The sequence below is a fragment of the Octopus sinensis genome, linkage group LG7, assembly GCF_006345805.1.
Source record: "Octopus sinensis linkage group LG7, ASM634580v1, whole genome shotgun sequence".
Taxonomy (NCBI): Eukaryota; Metazoa; Mollusca; class Cephalopoda; order Octopoda; family Octopodidae; genus Octopus; species Octopus sinensis.
In genome coordinates, this window is record NC_043003.1 from 15,468,984 (window position 1) to 15,486,030 (window position 17,047).

At 40.0% G+C, this 17,047-nt stretch overlaps 11 non-coding genes across 11 annotated transcripts; 10 read left to right on the forward strand and 1 right to left on the reverse strand.

The window, feature by feature from the left end:
- Positions 1-1,601: 1,601 nt before the first annotated feature.
- On the reverse strand, positions 1,602-1,673 carry Trnag-ucc. Its single transcript has one exon. It is a non-coding gene; the product is annotated as a tRNA-Gly (tRNA).
- A 3,053-nt stretch (positions 1,674-4,726) lies between these two features.
- Trnag-ucc lies at positions 4,727-4,798 on the forward strand. Its single transcript has one exon. It is a non-coding gene; the product is annotated as a tRNA-Gly (tRNA).
- Positions 4,799-5,397: 599 nt separating this feature from the next.
- Positions 5,398-5,469, forward strand: Trnag-ucc. Its single transcript has one exon. It is a non-coding gene; the product is annotated as a tRNA-Gly (tRNA).
- A 620-nt stretch (positions 5,470-6,089) lies between these two features.
- On the forward strand, positions 6,090-6,161 carry Trnag-ucc. The gene has a single exon. It is a non-coding gene; the product is annotated as a tRNA-Gly (tRNA).
- Positions 6,162-6,696: 535 nt separating this feature from the next.
- Trnag-ucc lies at positions 6,697-6,768 on the forward strand. Its single transcript has one exon. It is a non-coding gene; the product is annotated as a tRNA-Gly (tRNA).
- Positions 6,769-8,461: 1,693 nt separating this feature from the next.
- Trnag-ucc lies at positions 8,462-8,533 on the forward strand. The gene has a single exon. It is a non-coding gene; the product is annotated as a tRNA-Gly (tRNA).
- A 1,876-nt stretch (positions 8,534-10,409) lies between these two features.
- On the forward strand, positions 10,410-10,481 carry Trnag-ucc. The gene has a single exon. It is a non-coding gene; the product is annotated as a tRNA-Gly (tRNA).
- A 2,394-nt stretch (positions 10,482-12,875) lies between these two features.
- On the forward strand, positions 12,876-12,947 carry Trnag-ucc. Its single transcript has one exon. It is a non-coding gene; the product is annotated as a tRNA-Gly (tRNA).
- A 536-nt stretch (positions 12,948-13,483) lies between these two features.
- On the forward strand, positions 13,484-13,555 carry Trnag-ucc. Its single transcript has one exon. It is a non-coding gene; the product is annotated as a tRNA-Gly (tRNA).
- Positions 13,556-14,635: 1,080 nt separating this feature from the next.
- On the forward strand, positions 14,636-14,707 carry Trnag-ucc. The gene has a single exon. It is a non-coding gene; the product is annotated as a tRNA-Gly (tRNA).
- A 1,957-nt stretch (positions 14,708-16,664) lies between these two features.
- Positions 16,665-16,736, forward strand: Trnag-ucc. Its single transcript has one exon. It is a non-coding gene; the product is annotated as a tRNA-Gly (tRNA).
- The last annotated feature ends 311 nt before the right edge of the window (positions 16,737-17,047 follow it).

Genomic DNA, 17,047 nt, shown 5'->3' on the forward strand with positions numbered 1-17,047 from the left:
ACAGAAATACTTCCTTCTATCCTTCTTAATTTCGATACAAGGTCAGTAATCTAGAGAGAAGGAGCTCGTCGATTACGTTGACCCCAAAGCTAAACTGGCACTTATGTTATCGACTCCCGAAAGGGTAAAAAGCAAAGTCGACTCCGACGGCACTTGGACTCATAATTTAAAGAGCCGGAAGAAATACCTACTTCTTTACAACCCACAAGGGGCTAAACACAGAGGGGACAAGCAAGGACAGACAAACGGATTAAGTCGATTACATCGACCCCAGTGCGTAACTGGTACTTATTTAATCGACCCCGAAAGGATGAAAGGCAAAGTTGAACTCGGCAGAATATGAAACTCAGAACGTAACAGCAGACGAAATACCGCTAAGCATTTCGTCCGGCGTGCTAACGATTCTGCCAGCTCCCCGGAAGAAATACCACAAAGCGTTTTGCCCGACGCGGTAACAACAATACCGGCTCACCCAATACAATATTAAAAAACACAAAACACTTATCCACGATGTAGCTCAAAGGGACTGAACACAAAACCGCGTGGTTGTAAACCGGGCTTCTTAACCACACAGCCACGCCAGCGCCTAACAAATATTTTACCGAAATTTTCCAGATACATTTCCGAGGTTGTAGATTATTATTATAGGCGTAGGAGTGGCTGTGTGGTAAGTAGCTTGCTTAGCAATCACATGGTTCCAGGTTCAGTCCCACTGCGTGGCAACTTGGGCAAGTGTCTTCTACTATAGCCTCGGGCCGACCAAAGCCTTGTGATTGGATTTGGTAGACGGAACTGAAAGAAGCCCGTCGTATATATGTATATGTATATGTGTGTGTGTTTGTGTGTCTGTGTTTGTCCCCCCAACATCGCTTGACAACTGATGCTGGTGTGTTTACGTCCCCGTAACTTAGCGGTTCGGCAAAAAGAGACCGATAGAATAAGTACTAGGCTTACAAAGAATAAGTCCTGGGATCGATTTATTCGACTAATGTCGGTGCTCCAGCATGGCCGCAGTCAAATGACTGAAACAAGTAAAAGAGTAAAAGAGTATGATTAAACATGCATTGTACCCCTTGTGATCAGCTATCATATTCCTTTCTACTTTAGGTAAAAGCCCCGAACTATTTGGAGAGGAGGCCAGTCGAATAGATCGACCCCAGTACGCATCTGGTACTTAATTTATCGACCCCGAAAAGATGAAAGGTCAAGTCGACATCGGTGGAATTTGGACTCAGAACTGCCGTGTGGTGAGAGGGTCGCTTCTAAATCACCTAGTTTCGGTTTCAGTCCCACTGAGTGGCACCTTGGGCAAATGTCTTCTATTATAATGGTAGTAGTAGTAGTGTGTGTGTGCGCGTCTGTCGCACCCCCGCTTGATAACCCTATCGGTTTGTTTGAGTCTAAGTAACTTAACAGTTAAACAAAGAACATTAATAGACCAAGTGCCAGACTTTACAAAATAAGTACTATGTCCAATTTGTTCGATTAAAACCCATCAAAATCGATACTCCAGTATGGCTGCAATCCAATGACTGCACCAAAATAAGATATATATATATAGTAGAAAAACCAGAGATTCATCCGATAAAAGTTATTAAAATTGCGTCGGCCGGGAGTCGAAACCGGATCGACTGCTTGGAAGGCAACCATGATAACCGTTACACCACCGACGCCATACATTTACGAGTACTAAATATTTGATTAAATAGGCAATATTCAACATCGATTTCTTCTTCCCTCTTTTTCTTTGATGTCATTTCAAATCACAAAATTACATTACTTTCTTTAGATCAGAAACATCTAACACGATGCTCGCGCATGCGTGTGTGTTTCTTTGTGCTTGCTCGCCCACTCTACTTGATAACCGGCGTCGGTTTGTTTACGCCTTCGTAACTTAGCTTGGCAGACGAAATACCGGTTTCTTTATTACCCACAAGGGGCTAAACATAGAGGAGTGATACAAGGACAGACAAAGGGATTAAGTCGATTACATCGACCCTAGCGCGTAACTGGTACTTAATTTATCGACCCCGACAGGATGAAAGGTAAAGTCGACCTCGGCGGAATTTGAACTCAGAACGTAACGTCAGACGAAATACGGCTACGCATTTCGCCCGGTGTGCTAGCGTTTCTGCCAGCTCGCTGCACTGATCAGTTATCTTATTGAAGACAGTCCCTTCTAGATTACATTAAGTTCAGGCAGTTTTAATGCTTGAAATTTAAATCAAAGAGTTAGGAATGAGATGTACAGAATATATACATATATTATTTCTCTTTCGTACTCAATATATAGATCTTAAAATTTTCAATTGTTTGTAGCAATGTATAGCGCTATTTCATCCTTATTTGAAGTCACCAGCATGTCATTGACCCGATGCAAATAGATTATGTTAAATCGAACATTTGACGAAGACGATTCTAATAGAATTACAGTTTAAAAACAAATACCTCCAATTCATGGATCCTTTTTAATTTTTCTGTTTCATCAGAGGCCGTAAAAAGGTAAGCAATAAAGTGAAGATGGAAGAGAGAGAGAGAGAGAGAGAGAGAGAGAGAGAGAGAGAGAGAGAGAGAGAGAGAGAGAGAGAGAGAGAGAGAGAGAGAGAGAGAGAGAGATGTCTTATATAAAGATTAATATTCCCTGGACAAATCTTCCCAGCAAAAATGTTTTACATGTAGTTACAATTAACGCATTCACCTCACTACTCTAACAAATATATCGATCCCAGTGCTCAATTGGTACATATTTTATCGACTCCGAAAGGCAAATTCAAACTTGGCGGAATTTGAACTCAGAACGGTGAAAACGGATGAAACGCCGCTGAGCATTTTGCGTGGCATGCTAACGACTCTGCAGAGTTTGCCGTCTTAAGCACAGTTTTATTACTATTTATTATTGTATTTTTATAAGGTGTTGAGCTGGCAGAAACGTTAGCACGCTGGGCGATATGCGTAGCCGTACTTCGTCTGCCGTTACGTTCTAAGTTCAAATTCCGCCGAGGTCGACTTTGCCTTTCATCCTTTCGGGGTCGATAAATTACCAGTTACGCACTGGGTCGATGTAATCGACTTAATCCGTTTGTCTGTCCTTGTTTGTCCTCTCTGTGTTTAGTCCCTTGTGGGTAGTAAAGAAATAGGTATTTCGTCTGCGGCTACGTTCTGAGTTTAAAATCCACCGAGATCGACTTTGCCTTTCATCCTTTCGGGGTCGATAAATTAAGTACCAGTTACGCACCAGTCGATGTAATCTACCGAAACCGTTTGTCTGTCCTTGTTTGTCCTCTCTGTGTTTAGCCCCTTGTGGGTAGTAAAGAAATAGGTATTTCGTCTGCGGCTACGTTCTGAGTTTAAAATCCACCGAGATCGACTTTGCCTTTCATCCTTTCGGGGTCGATAAATTAAGTACCAGTTACGCACCAGTCGATGTAATCTACCGAAACCGTTTGTCTGTCCTTGTTTGTCCTCTTTATGTTTAGCCCCTTGTGGGCAATAAAGAAATAAGAAATGGGTGAAATGCTTAGCGATATTTTTTTACGTTCTTAGTTCAAATTCCGTCGAGGTTGACTTTGCCTTTCATACTTTTGGGGTTGTAAATTAAGTTCCAGTTGCATACAGGAGTAGAAAAGAATCGTTAGCACGACAGGCAAAATGCTCCTCGGCATTTCGCTCGTTTTTAGTTCTGAGTTCAAATTCGACCGAGGTGGTAGATAAATTAAATTTCGAGGATCGATGTAATCGACTTCCCACTCCAACCAAATTTCAGGCCTTGTGCCTTTATTAGAAAGGATTATTATTATATTTGTACATCAATCAAATGAGATGAATCTAATACTGGAAAAGTAATATTTCAAATCCCGCCCCACCAAAATTTTAGGCGGTGCGTTTGCACCCGCCGACCTTCCGTACGCCGTGTTACTAAGCCAATGTACACGAAGTCATTAAAAGTCGATTTATTCATAGCAGAGCAGATAAAATTTGGATAAAACGTTTAGGTTTTTTATTCATAATACTCAGTGAAAGAAAGAAAGGGAGAGAGAGAGAGAGAAAGTGAGAGAGAGAGAAAGGGAGAGAGAGAGAGGTAACACTTTGCCAAACTCCGTATTATATCGTATTATATGTTTCTGTAAATTACAAAATTACTATTTTTAAATCTCCCAACGAGAGATATTCAGCAACAGTACTTTGGAGTAAAGATTATTTGCCAACATAACATGGCAGATCCTGTCGTATAGCCAGCGAGAGACGATGTCTCCTGGGGCTAAATTACAGCAACATTCGTCCTAAACCAGGACTGCCATGTTATGTTGACAAACAATCTTTACTCCAAATGTTTCTGGATCTAAATAGTGATTTCAAATTGTGGCACAAGGACAGCAATTTCGGGGTGGGTGGGGGTTAGGGTTAGGGTTAGGGTTAGGGTGTTAAGTAAATTACCTGTTCAATTTTTATTTATTTTATCGACTCTGAAAGTCAACCTCGGTGGAATTTGAACTCAGAACGTGAAAACGGAAGAAATGCCGCTAAGCATATTGTCCGGCATTCAAACGATTCTACCAGCTCATCGCCTCCTTTTAAAGTGGTCAGCAGACGTCACTGCTCTGAATAAAATTTTGTAGTTTAAAATTATATTCAAGAAAACGCGAGACGAAGATATTATGAGAAATAAGACTTTCACAATGACAAATATTTAGCATTTAAGCAAATATTTAAAGATTACAGCAGCAGAGCGTCGGTGGTGTAACGGTTAGCATGGTTGCCTTCCAAGCAGTCGATCCGGGTTCGACTCCCGGCTGACGCAATGTTTTAAATGCATTACTTTTATCCTTTCAATCTCAAAAGGTAACAAACATGCAGATTTAAAGTAAAAATGAGAATAATAATAACCCATTCTACTTCATGCACAAGGCTTGAAATTTGATGGAGGGGGCTAGTGGGCTACATCAACCCCAGTGCTCAACTGGTACTATTTTATCGATTCCAAAAGGATAAAAAGCAAATTCAACCTCGTCCGAATTTGAACTCGGAATATAAAGACAGACGAAACGAGGAGATGCCCCAGTAAAAACGGACGAAATGCTTAGCGGCGTTTCGTCCGTTTTTACTGGGACATCTCCGGATACTTTTTCTTTTCTCATGTCTGGTACTTATTCTATCCCTGTCTTTTGCCGAGCAGCTAAGTTACAAAGACGTAAACAAACCGGCATCGGTTATCAAGTAGAGTGGGCGAGCATGCACAAAGAAACACACACGCATGCGCGAGCATCGTGTTATATGTTTCTGATCTAAATAAAGTAATGCAATTTTGTAATTTGAAATGACATCAAAGAAAAAGAGGGAAGAAGAAATCAATTTGAATATTGCGTATTTATTCAAATATTTAGCAGTCGTAAAAGTATGGCGTCGGTGGTGTAACGGTTAGCATGGTTGCCTTCCAAGCAGTCGATCCGGGTTCGATTCCCGGCCGACGCAATATTGATAGTTTTTTATCGGATGAATCTCAGGTTTTTCTACTATATATTTCTTATTTTGGTGCAGTCATTGGATTGCAGCCATAGTGGAGTATCGATTTTGGTGGGTTGTAATCGAAAAAATCAACATAGTACTTATTTTGTAAAGTCTCGCTCTTGATCTATCAATCTTCTTTGTTTAACTGCTAAGTTACTTCGACTCAATGTTGATAGTGTTATCAAGCGGGGTTGGGCCAGACACACACACTACAACTACTACTACTACTACTACTACTACTACCACCACCACCACTACTACTACTACTACTACTACTACTACTACTACTACTACTACTACTACTACTATTACAATAGAAGACATTTGCCCAAGGTACCATGCAGTGGGACTGAAACCGAAATTATGTGATTTAGAAGCAACCCTTCTACCACACGGCAGTACCTGCGCCCATTCGTCAAATATGCATCTTTTAAATCATGCGTGTGTATTTCAGTCCTGTATATGCATTGTAATTTGTGATAATATTTATGAAAACAAGAAACGAAGAAAACTTGAAGAGCAAGACTTTCACCAATGTCGAAGATTTAGTAATTAAAGAGATATTTCGGGAACGAGTATGTTCAGCGTCGGTGGTGTAACGGTTAGCATGGTTGCCTTCCAAGCAGTCGATCCGGGTTCGACTCCCGGCCGACGCAATGTTAACTATTTTTATCCTTTGCATCTAGGATTTTTCTACTATATATATATCTTACTTTGGTGTAGTCATTGGATACAGCCATATAGGAGTATCGATTTTGAAAGGTTTTAATCGGACATAGTACTTATTTTGTAAAGTCTGGCTCTTGGTCTATCAATCTTCTGTGTTTAACGGATTAAGTTACTTCGACTCAGACAAACTGATAGTGTTATCAAGCGGGGTTGGGACAGACGCACACACTACTACTACTACTACTACTATTACAATAGAAGACATTTGCCCAAGGTGCCATGCAGTGGGACTGAAACCGAAACTATGTGATTTAGAAGCGACCCTCTTACCACACGGCAGTACCTGGGCCTATACGTAAATATACATTTAAAAAAATCATGTATATTTCAGTCCTATATTTTAATTGTAATTTGTGATGATATTTAAGAAAATGGAAACCAAAGAAATCTTGAAAAGCAAAATTTTTCACCAATGTTGGAGATTTAGTATTTAATCAGATATTTCGCGATTATGCCCGTGCGGCGTCGGTGGTGTAACGGTTAGCATGGTTGCTTTCCAAGCAGTCGATCCGGGTTCGACTCCCGGCCGACGCAATTGTGTTTTTATCCTTTGAATCTAGTCTTTCTACTATATATCTTTTATTTTGGTGCAGTCATTGGATTGCAGCCAGACTGGAGAATTGATTTTGAAAGTTTCTAATCGAACAAATCGGCCATAGTACATATTTTGTACTATGGCGCTTAGGCTGTCAGTCTTCATTGCATAACAGCGAAGTTACGTCTATGTAAACAAGCCAATAGCGGTTATCAAGCGGTGGTGGGCCAGACTCACACACACACACACACACACACACACACACACACACATACACACACACACGCACACATGCGCACACACACAAGCTCCTATAATAGTGTAGCACAGATGGTTTAGCGGTATTAGCGATCGCATTCCTTCCGTAAACAACACGATTGGGTAACCTCCCTTGGCAACCATTCCTGTAGGTGGCGTCTTTACAGCCGTTAGAGGAATCAGTTGGCGACTGACAAGCAACATCTCAAGACGCGTGTGTGACTCTCAGCGATATTTGCCCAAGGTGCCACGCAGTGGGACTGAAACCGAAATTATATGATTTAGAAGCGACCCTCTTACCACACGGCAGTACATACGCCGGATCTTTTCGGTTTGAACGGCAGTTTTTTTCTGGCAGTGTGATATGAAATTGTCACCCATAATTATGACCATAGTATCGATCTATTGCATTTCAATCTGTTTTAGGGTTAGGGTTAGTTAGGGGTGGGGGGAAGTGTATGTTTTTTTCTTCACAAATGTAAATAAACCCAATCTGTTTCTTAAACGAGGGACATATTCATACGGCACAGAATGTTTTCACCTCAATAGACGGTCATTGATTGGTTGAAATTGCCGAAATGCAAGAAATTAGAGACCAAATATCTTACAAACCATAGAATTTTCTCAATAAAGCCAAGAGAAAAAGATGTTTTATAAACACATTCTATCAGTATACGAAGTTTAAAATGTTTTAGTTACCTAGAAATTATGTTAAAAACTGCCGTTCAAACCGAAAGGATCCCATGCGTGTATATTTCAATCGTGCATATGCATTGTAATTTGTGATAATATTTAAGAAAACGGGAAACGAAGAAAACTTGAAGAGCAAGACGTTCATCAATGTGAAGGTTTAAGATTTAATCAGATATTTCGAGTAGAACTACGTGCAGCGTTGGTGGTGTAACTGTTAGCATGGTTGCCTTCCAAGTGGCCGATCCGGGTTCGACTCCCGACCGACGCAATGTCAAACATTTTATCTGTTGCATCTGGGATTTTTTATATATTTCTTATTTTGGTGCTGTCATTGGATTACAGCCATATTGGAGTATCGATTTTGATGGGTTTTAATCGGACATTTTGTAAATGTTTAATTGCTAAGTTACTTCGACTCAAACAAACCAATAGTGTTATCAAGCGGGGTTGGGCCAGACGTGCACACACACTGCTACTACTATTATAATAGAAGACATTTGCCCAAGGTGCCACGCAGTGGGACTGAAACCGAAACCGAAACCGAAACCCTATGACAACACTGCGCCCATTCGTCAAATATGCATCTTTTAAATCATGAGTGTATATTTCAGTCCTGTATATTTATTGTAATTTGTGACAATATTTAAGAAAACGAGAAACGAAGAAATCACTAAAAGCAAGAATTTCCCCAATATCGAAGATTTAGTTTTTAGTCAGATATTTCGGATAAAACCTTGTGCAGCGTCGGTGGTGTAACGGTTAGCATGGTTGCCTTCCAAGCAGTCGATCCGGGTTCGACTCCCGGCCGACGCAATGTTTTAAATGCATTACTTTTATCCTTTGAATCACGTGTTTATATCAAACATCTCAAAATGCAGATTTAAAGTAAAAATGGCAATAGTAATAACCCGTTCTACTCTATGCACAAGGCTTGAAATTTGGTGGAGGGGTCTAGTCGGCTACATCAACCCCAGTGCTCAACTGGTACTTATTTTATCGATCCCGAAAGGATAAAAAGCAAATTCAACCTCGTCCGAATTTGAACTCGGAACATAAAGACGGACGCCCCAGTAAGAACGGACGAAATGCTTAGCGGCATTTCGTCCGTTTTTACTGGGACATCTCCTTAAAGGGTCGTAGACGAAAAAATCAACCCAAATACTTTTCCTTTTCTCATGTCTAGTACTTATTCCATCTCCGTCTTTTGCCGAGCAGCTAAGTTACGAAGACGTAAACAAACCGGCATCGGTTATCAAGTAGAGTGGACGAGCAAGCACAAAGTAACACACACAAATTTCGGGGATCGATGTAATCGACTTCCCACTCCAACCAAATTTCAGGCCTTGTGCCTTTATTAGAAAGAATTATTATTATATTTGTACATCAATCAAATGAGATGAATCTAATAATGGAAAATTAATATTTCAAATCCCGCCCCACCAAAATTTTAGGCGGTGCGTTTGCACCCACCGACCTCCCGTACCCCGTGTTACTAAGCCAATGTACACGAAGTCATTAAAAGTCGATTTATTCATAGCAGAGCAGATAAAATTTGGATAAAATGTTTAGGTTTTTTATTCATAATATTCAGTGAAAGAGAGAGAGAGAGAGAGACAGACAGAGAAAGGGAGAGAGAGAGAGAGACGGAGAGTGAGAGAGAGAAATAGAGAGACGGAAGGAGTAAGAGAGAGAGGGGTAACACTTTGCCAAACTCCGTATTATATCGTATTAAATGTTTCTGTAAATTAGAAAATTACTATTTTTAAATCTCACAACGAGAGATATTCAGCAAAGAGTACTTTGGAGTGGCAGCACTCCGTCGGTTACGACGACGAGGGTTCCGGTTGATCCGAATCAACGGAACAGCCTGCTCGTGAAATTAACGTGTAAGTGGCTGAGCACTCCACAGACACGTGTACCCTTAACGTAGTTTTCGGGGATATTCAGCGTGACACAGAGAGTGACAAGGCCGGCCCTTTGAAGTACAGGTACAACAGAAACAGGAAGTAAGAGTGAGAGAAAGTTGTGGTGAAAGAGTACAGCAGGGATCACCACCATCCCCTGCCGGAGCGTCGTGGAGCTTTAGGTGTTTTCGCTCAATAAACACTCACAACGCTGCCCTAACCACTGGGCCATTGCGCCTCCACTTTGGAGTAAAGATTGTTTGCCAACATAACATGGCAGATCGTGTCGTATAGCCAGCTGGAGACGATGTCTCCTGGGGCTAAATTACAGCAACATTAGTCCTAAACCAGGACTGCCATGTTATGTTGACAAACAATCTTTACTCTAAATGTTTCTGGATCTAATAATGATTTCAAATTGTGGCACAAGGACAGCAATTTCGGGGTGGGTGGGGTGGGTTAGGGTTAGGGTTAGGGTGTTAAGTAAATTACCTGTTCAATTTTTATTTATTTTATCGACTCTGAAAGTCAACCTCGGTGGAATTTGAACTCAGAACGTGAAAACGGACGAAATGCCGCTAAGCATATTGTCCGGCATTCAAACGATCCTACCAGCTCATCGCCTCCTTTTAAGGTGGTCAGCAGAGGTCACTGGTCTGAATAAAATTTTGTAGTTTAACGTTATATTCAAGAAAAACGCGAGACGAAGAAATTATGAGAAGTAAGACTTTCATAATGACAAATATTTAATATTTATGCAAATATTTAAAGATTACGGCAGCACAGCGTCGGTGGTGTAACGGTTAGCATGGTTGCCTTCCAAGCAGTCGATCCGGGTTCGACTCCCGGCCGACGCAATGTTTTAAATACATTAATTTTATCCTTTCAATCTTAAAAGGTAAACATGCAGATTTAAAGTGAAAATGAGAATAGTAATAACCCATTCTACTTCATGCACAAGGCTTGAAATTTGATGGAGGGGGCTAGTGGGCTACATCAACCCCAGTGCTCAACTGGTACTTATTTTATCGATCCCGAAAGGATAAAAAGCAAATTCAACCTCGTCCGAATTTGAACTCGGAATATAAAGACAGACGAAACGAGGAGATGCCCCAGTAAAAACGGACGAAATGCTTAGCGGCGTTTCGTCCGTTTTTACTGGGACAACTCCTTGAAGGGTCGCAGACGAACAAATCAATCCGGATACTTTTTCTTTTCTCATGTCTGGTACTTATTCTATCCCTGTCTTTTGCCGAGCAGCTAAGTTACAAAGACGTAAACAAACCGGCATCGGTTATCAAGTAGAGTGGGCGAGCAAGCACAAAGAAACACACACGCATGCGCGAGCATCGTGTTATATGTTTCTGATCTAAATAAAGTAATGTAATTTTGTAATTTGAAATGACATCAAAGAAAAAGAGGGAAGAAGAAATCAATTTGAATATTGTGTATTTATTCAAATATTTAGCACTCGTAACTGTATGGCGTCGGTGGTGTAACGGTCAGCATGGTTGCCTTCCAGGCAGTCGATCCGGGTTCGACTCCGGCCGACGCAATCTTTATAAATTTTATCGGATGAATCTCAGGTTTTTCTAATATATATTTCTTATTTTGGTGCAGTCATTGGATTGCAGCCATAGTGGAGTATCGATTTTGGTGGGTTGTAATCGAAAAAAATCAACATAGTACTTATTTTGTAAAGTCAGGCGCTTGGTCTATCCATCTTCTTTGTTTAACTGCTAAGTTACTTCGACTCAAACAAACCGATAGTGTTATCAAGCGGGGTTGGGACAGACATACACACTACTACTATTACAATAGAAGACATTTGCCCAAGGTGCCATGCAGTGAGACTGAAACCGAAATTATATGATTTAGAAGCGATCCTCTTACCACACGGCAGTACATACGCCGGATCCTTTCGGTTTGAACGGCAGTTTTTTTCTAGCGGTGTCATATGAAATTGTCACCCATAATTATGACCCTAGTATCGATCTATTGCATTTCAATCTGTTTTAGGGTTAGGGTTAGTTAGGGTTAGGGGTGGGGGGAAGGGTATCTTTTTTTCTTCACAAATGTAAATAAACCCAATCTGTTTCTTAAACGAGGGACATATTCATACGGCACAGAATGTTTTCACCTCAATAGACGGTCATTGATTGGTTGAAATTGCCGAAATGCAAGAAATTAGAGACCAATTATCTTACAAACCATAGAATTTTCTCAATAAACCAAGAGAAAAAGATGTTTTATAAACACATTCTACCAGTATACGAAGTTTAAAATATTTTAGTTACCTAGAAAATATGTTAAAAACTGCCGTTCAAACCGAGAATATCCCAATGTATATATTTACTATAAACTTGTGCACACGCTTTGATTCTTCAGTTTGGCACATGCCTTGAACCGGTTATTTGGCTTGTATGCACCCACATACACACACGTACCCATCCATACGCATACTCGCACATAAGCAGGGCCCCTCTGCGTTTTCGCTCGTGAATGTGCTATGAATAACACCCAAATCCCCTTAAAACCATATACTACTGGGTTAAAGGAAGGGTACATTGGCTAATATAATCATAGATGCTATATCTGAAAAAAAAGGGGGGGGGCGCAAAAATACAGGTTGGTCATAGTTGGAACCCTTTGATCCTCAACCGGGTTTTTTAGGATGACCTGAGTTAAATAGCAATAACAATATATTTGTAATATTGATTATAGACACAAAGCATATATTTTGGGGTGAGTGGAGGGTATAATCATTTATATCGATCTCCAATACTTGATCGATGTATTTTCTCGACCGTGGAAGAACAGACGGCTTGTTTTGAATTCCGGTGAGGGTTGAAACCCGAACGTATAGGACCGTATCCCTAAACATTCTAACAGTCCTTTACCAAGCCCTTGTCAGCATGTAATATCCTTTCTCCGCTACATTTCTTCCTTAAAGGGTCGTAGACGAACAAATCAATTTTCTTTTCTCATGTCTGGTACTTATTCTATCCCTGTCTTTTGCCGAACAGCTAAGTTACGAAGAGGTAAACAAACCGACATCGGTTATCAAGTAGAGTAGGGGAGCATGCACAAATAAACACACACGCATGCGCGAGCATCGTGTCAGATGTTTCTGTTCTTAGTAAAGTAATGTAATTTAGTAATTTGAAATGACATCAAAGAAAAAGAGGGAAGAAGAAATCAATGTTGAATATTGCATATTTATACAAATATTTAGTACTCATAACTGTATGGCGTCGGTGGTGTAACGGTTAGCATGGTTGCCTTCCAAGCAGTCGATCCGGGTTCGACTCCCGGCCGACGCAATATTGATAATTTTTATCGGATGAATCTCTGGTTTTTCTACTATATATATATATCTTATTTTGGTGCAATCATTGGATTGCAGCCATACTGGAGTATCGATTTTGGTGGGTTGTAATAAAAAAAATCAACATAGTACTTATTTTGTAAAGTCTGGCTCTTGGTCTATCAATCTCCTTTGTTTAACTGCTAAGTTACTTCGACTCAAACAAACCGATAGTGTTATCAAGCGGGGTTGGGACAGACATACACACTACTACTATTACAATAGAAGACATTTGCCCAAGGTGCCATGCAGTGGGACTGAAACCGAAAATATGTGATTTAGAAGCGACCCTCTTACCACATGGCAGTACCTGCGCCTATAAGTAAATATACATTTTTAAAAATCATGCGTGTATATTTCAGTCCTGTATATTAATTGTAATTTGTGATAATATTTAAGAAAATGGAAACCAAAGAAATCTTGAAAAGCAAAATCTTTCACCAATGTTGGAGATTTAGTATTTATCAAGATATTTCATGATATGTACGTGAGGCGTCGGTGGTGTAACGGTTAGCATGGTTGCCTTCCAAGCAGTCGATCCGGGTTCGACTCCCGGCCGACGCAGTTGTATTTTTAGCCTTTGAATCTAGTTTTTCTACTATATATCTTTTATTTTGGTGCAGTCATTGGATTGCAGCCAGAGTGGAGAATTGATTTTGAAAGTTTCTAATCGAACAAATCGGCCATAGTACATATTTTGTAAAGTCTCGCGCCTGGTCTTTCAGTCTTCCTTGCATAACAAGCCGATAGCGGTTATCAAGCGGTGGTGGGCCAGACTCATACACACACACACACACAAGCTCCTATAATAGTTTAGCACAGATGGTTCAGCGGTAGTAGCGATCGCATTCCTTCCGTAAACAACACGATTGGGTAACCTCCCTTGGCAACCATTCCTGTAGGTGGCGTCTTTTCAGCCGTTAGCGGAATCACTTGGCGACTGACACGCAACATCTCTAGACGCGTGTGTGACTCTCAGCGATATTTGCCCAAGGTGCCACGCAGTGGGACTGAAACCGAAATTATATGATTTAGAAGCGACCCTCTTACCACACGGCAGTACATACGCCGGATCTTTTCGGTTTGAACGGCAGTTTTTTTCTAGCGGTGTTATATGAAATTGTCACCCATAATTATGACCCTAGTATCGATCTATTGCATTTCAATGTTTTAGGGTTAGGGTTAGTTAGGGTTAGGGGTGGAGGAAAGGGTATCTTTTTTTCTTCACAAATGTAAATAAACCCAATCTGTTTCTTAAACGAGGGGCATATTCATACGACACAGAATGTTTTCACCTCAATAGACGGTCATTGATTGGTTGAAATTGCCGAAATACAAGAAATTAGAGACCAAATATCTTACAAACTATAGAATTTTCTCAATAAAGCCAAGAGAAAAAGATGTTTTATAAATACATTCTACCAATGTACGAAGTTTAAAATGTTTTAGCTACCTAGAAATTATGTTAAAAACTGCCGTTCAAACCGAAAGGATCCCATGCGTGTATATTTCAATCGTGCATATGCATTGTAATTTGTGATAATATCTAAGAAAACGGGAAACGAAGAAAACTTGAAGAGCAAGACGTTCATCAATGTCGAAGATTTAAGATTTCATCAGATATTTCGGGTAGAGCCGCGTGGAGCGTCGGTGGTGTAACGGTTAGCATGGTTGCCTTCCAAGCAGTCGATCCGGGTTCGACTCCTGGCCGACGCAATGTTAGATATTTTATCCGTTGCATCTAGGATTTTTCTACTATGGCTTCTTTTGGATTAACAGAGTGACTGACACACGTTGATGACAGTAATGTTATACTTTATATAACTAAATAAATTTTAATTTATAATTAAAAGCAAAGAAATAGTGAAAATAATTTTCTTTCCACTCTCTATTAGAAAATATAATCATGGAAATATATGTACGAGTATAAAAATAAATACAAGGTGGATATAACGCTCTGTTTATAAATGCACATACTGACGACTTAAAAGACATAGGTACACTAAATATATGTATACGTGTAGAAAGTACAACATACAAAAGATGCGTCGGCCATATTGGAGTATCGATTTTGAAAGGTTTTAATCGGATATAGTACTTATTTTGTAAAGTCTGGCGCTTGGTCTATCCATCTTCTTTGTTTAACTGCTAAGTTACTTCGATTCAATGTTGATAGTGTTATCAAGCGGGGTGCGACAGACGCACACACACACTGCTACTACTATTATAATAGAAGACATTTGCCCAAGGTGCCACTCGGTGGGACTGAAACCGAAACAATGTGATTTAGAAGCGATTCTCTTACCACACGGCGATACCTGCGCCTATACGTAAATATACATTTTTAAAAATCATGCGTGTATATTTCAGTCCTGTATATTTATTGTAATTTGTGATAATATTTAAGAAAACGGGAAACGAAGAAATCTTGAGAAGCAAAACTTTCACCAATGTTGGAGATTTAGTATTTACTCAGATATATCGAATGCATCTATGTGCAGCGTCGGTGGTGTAACGGTTAGCATGGTTGTTTTCCAAGCAGTCGATCCGCGTTCGACTCCCGGTGAATCTTGTTTTTCTACAACATGTTGTCAAGAAAGTTCTTGTGGAATTTTAGTTTTAAATGATGTATTTTCAAATTAATTTTCGTTAAATTACTTTGACTTTATACACCATTTTAAAGCCCGTTTTTCGCTCTATCTAATCGTGTTACTCTTTCTTTTTGAATAATTAGGCCAGTCTCATCCATCACAGCTTTTTGGATCCAGGCGAAACCATTACGGCAGAAAGGCACTGTCAGCAAATGAATGAAATGCATAAGAAACCCCGACAACAGCCAGCATTGGTCAATAGAAAAGGACCAATCCTTCTATCACACGGCAGTACCTGCGCCCATTCGTCAAATATGCATCTTTTAAACCATGCGTGTATATTTCAATCCTGTATATGCGTTTTAATTTGTGATAATATTTATGAAAACAAGAAACGAAGAAAACTTGAAGAGCAAGACTTTCACCAATGTCGAAAATTTAGTATTTAAAGAGATATTTCGGGCAAACATTTGTGCAGCGTCGGTGGTGTAACGGTTAGCATGGTTCCCTTCCAAGCAGTCGATCCGGGTTCGACTCCCGGCCGACGCAATGTTAAATGTTTTATCTGTTGCATCTAGGATTTTTCTACTATATCTTATTTTGGTGCTGTCATTATATTACAGCCATATTGGAGTATCGATTTTGAAAGGTTTTTATCGGACATAGTACTTATTTTGTAAAGTCTGGCCCTTGGTCTATCAATCTTCTTTGTCTAACTGCTAAGTTACTTCAACTCAAACGAACCTATAGTGTTATCAAGCGGTGGTGTGCCAGACGCACACACACACACACACTGCTACTACTATTATCATAGGAGACATTCGACCAAGGCGCCACGCAGTGGGACCGAAACCGAAATTATGTGATTTAGAACCGACCCTCTCACCACACGGCAGTACATGCGCGTATACATCAAATATGCATTTTTTAAAATCATGCGTGTATATTTCAGTCCTGTATATTTATTGTAATTTGTGATAATATTTAAGAAAACGGGATTCGAAGAAATCTTGAAGAGCAAAACTTTCACCAATGTCAAAGATTTTGTTTTTAAAAAGATATTTCGGGATTATGTATGTGCAGCGTCGGTGGTGTAACGGTCAGCATGGTTGCCTTCCAAGCAGTCGATCCGGGTTCGACTCCCGGCCGACGCAGTTGTATTTTTATCCTTTGAATCTAGTTTTTCTACTATATATTAGGTCGTCCAGAAAGTTCTTGCTGAATTTTAAATTTTAGTTTTAAATGATGTATTTTCAAATTAATTTTCGTTAAATTACTTTGACTTTATATATCATTCATTTTAAAGCCCGTTTTTCGCTTTATCTAATCGTGTTACTCTTTCTTTTTGAATAATTAGGCCAGTCTCATCCATCACAGCTTTTTGGATCCAGGCGAAACCATTACGGCAGAAAGGCACTGTCAGCAAATGGATGGAATGCATAAGAAACTCCGACAACAACAGCCA